Source organism: Lepidothrix coronata, unplaced genomic scaffold (genome assembly GCF_001604755.1).
Source record: "Lepidothrix coronata isolate B3197 unplaced genomic scaffold, Lepidothrix_coronata-1.0 Scaffold28, whole genome shotgun sequence".
In the NCBI taxonomy this organism is placed as follows: Eukaryota; Metazoa; Chordata; class Aves; order Passeriformes; family Pipridae; genus Lepidothrix; species Lepidothrix coronata.
In genome coordinates this window covers 3,314,129-3,316,885 of record NW_016690208.1, presented here as the reverse complement: position 1 = coordinate 3,316,885, position 2,757 = coordinate 3,314,129, and the positions used below count along the sequence as shown (strand labels likewise).

The following is a 2,757-nucleotide window of genomic DNA, read 5'->3' as shown; positions in this document are numbered from 1 at the left end:
GAAAATGTCCCTGAGAGCCTTTGCCATGTTGAGGGCAGGAAAACACTGTGCCCCAGCTGCCAGGCCTGCAGGCCCTCTGTCAGAGATCCAGATTGGTGTAACAGGGCAGGAACTCAGGCAGGGACAGGTGAAATATGTTGCCAAGCCCTGAGAAGTGCTTTTGTACTTACAGTTGCAGCCCAGGTCACCCCGAGGGAGGAGCACAAGGCCAAGCACAGGATCCCCCAGCGAGCCATGGTGAGGGCACACCTGAGGAGACAGTGCCCAGCTGGAGAGCTGGTATATATATAGTGAGGGGGCAGGTGTGTGTCAATGTCATGGGCCAGCCTTGGCTCTGAGGTGAACCAGAGGAGCCTCCACTCACTTGTCCTTGAGTAGCCTGAGGCCAGTCCCTGGCTGGGGTAGAACTGGCATTGCCGTGTGAGAGCCCTGCAGGTGCTGCTTTTGTGGGTTGGAGGCCAAACCAAAGGAAATCACTCAGTGTAAGAAAACTCCAGAAAACATAAACAACACTGACAAGAAGCCTCATCCAAGTGCAGGAGGCTGAAATCACATTAAGCCGCGCAATAAAACGTAATCAGCAACCTTTGAGAATCCTTGTGCTCAGAACACACTGGGGAATGCACAAGACTCAGAAAATGACAGCAATCCTTAAAGATGATTCCATCCAACATCAGCCAGACTGCTCACCAAGTTCACACGTAGTCCAGAATTTCTATCTTCACTTTATAGTCACTCCCATAACAAAGCTTGAAGTCTTCCTCCTCCTCCTCACCACCCTCATCTCTCTGCAGGCTCATCTGCCAGCTGCTCTTTGACATCCTCACTGCTTGTTGTATTTGCCAAGAAGACAGGGGAATGGACAGGACATAAACAACAGGCTTCAAAATCTGTCTCTAACAGAACACTCAGCTGCCAGTGCAATACCTTTGCACATTCAATCACAGAGCTGGCAGAACATCTGCCATAAGGGGGTAAGGCTCCTTATGGAAAGTATAGATGGATTCCTGAGAGAAGGAAAAAAGGAAAGGACCCATATGCATTTTATGGTGTAACTGGAGCTTTCCCATGAACCTGCAAAAATGAAGCTTGTGCTCCAGATTTCAGAAGAGAAGGAACTCAGCCAGGTGAGCAATGGGTTGGTATTACTTTGGCCCAAACTCCCTTATCACATACTGGTATCATGAAAGATTCTCGTGACACCACTGAGGAAAGAACATTTAAATGTAAAAAACCCTTCCAAGCTGCATTCAGTGGCACACTGACAGAGGTGCTCCACCCTGGCTGGCTGAGAAACCTCAGGCACCTGGTCCTGATCTGTATGAAATGTATTTGAGCATTGAAGGCTTCACCCTCTGCATTTGTCCTCCTGTAGCTACTGCATCTACTCAGTGGTATAGGGGCAAAGCAAGAGGGAAATGCAGGTTCCAGTTCAATCTAGAAATTCCTTTCCCTTTAAAAAGTGCTGATGAAGGTCAACAGTGAGAAAATGAAAGATGTTTCTTGTGGGAGATCTCACAGATTGTTGTTCTGGAAAAGCCAACTGGGGCCAGGTGGTCACAGGCCACAGGAACACATGGCATCGACTCCTGCAAACCCTGCCCTTGGTTCCAGCTCACTGGAAGCAGCAGGAGGTCAGCTCCAGTCTGGGAGCTCCCTCACCCTGGCCCTGGCCCCCTCTAGGGTTGGGCTCCCCACCCTCCAGCCCCTCTGCATGGAGGATCTCCACATGCACAGCAGAATCTCCACATGCACACACAACCTCTGTTCTCCTCCCTGTGTCTGCAGCATGGCCCCAGTGTCTCGCACCAGCCCAGGGTTCTCCACACACATGAACCCAGCAGCTCCAGCACAGCCACTGACCCCACTGTGGGGTACCAGGGCCAGGCTCTGCCTTGGTGTGTGAATGGGAGCATGTGGAGGATGAGGCTTGTGGGCAGTTGTGCTCCTTGCCCTGCCCTGCTTGGAGCTGGAGTTCCCCAGCCTGGTTCAGCCTGGTGTATGCCCAAAAACCCGTGTAGAATCACTTCCCACGTGGATTTATTTTGCCCCAGTCAGTTCCTGAGTGATGATCAGCAACAGGTCAGGATTGGTTTGCATTCACCTGTTGCACTTGCAGCTGTCTAAGAGCTGGTTGGTATGAGCAGGGACATTGATGGTAACATGGGGATATCCAGAGGACAGGTCAGGATTGGTGCTGTCCTGCCTGGGACCACATGGGCAATGAGGGAAAACAACCCCAGAGCCAGCAGGCTCAGAGGGGAGAGACTGGGCCCTGGCTGTCAACAGCTTCCCTGGACATTGGGGTGTCACAGGTCAGGGGACACACACTGCCCATAGATGTCCCTTCCTGTCTGACCTTAAGGTTAGTGACAAAATCCTGTCACGGCAAACACAAGGAGAACCAGAGTCACTCAGTTACAAGCAAGCCTTTAATTGATCTTTAAAAGGGGTTTTTTCTTAAGTTCAGAACATCAACCCCGACTGGGTGATGTTGGCAACCTGGGGCAGGCTCCGATAGACCGAGTTCCAGAAGGTTACAAACCGGGATCTCAGGTCCTGCTTCACGGAGTTCTTGTCCATGCTGTCGTTGATTTCCAGGTAGTAAGTGCCCTGGCTGCTGTAGGCTGGCCAGGAAACGGGCACGTCTGAATTCCCTGTGTTGGGATCACTGGGAAAAAAGAGACATACAAGTTCAGTTTTATCATGGAAGCTTGTGGATAAAGCTTTAAGTGAGTGCACACAGAGTGTTTGACA

At 51.1% G+C, this 2,757-nt stretch overlaps 1 protein-coding gene across 1 annotated transcript in view; it reads right to left on the bottom strand.

Annotated features, from left to right (window-relative positions):
- CEL (carboxyl ester lipase) overlaps positions 1-2,757 on the bottom strand; it is a 13,248-nt gene that overhangs the window by 8,636 nt on the left and 1,855 nt on the right. The window lies entirely within an intron of this gene.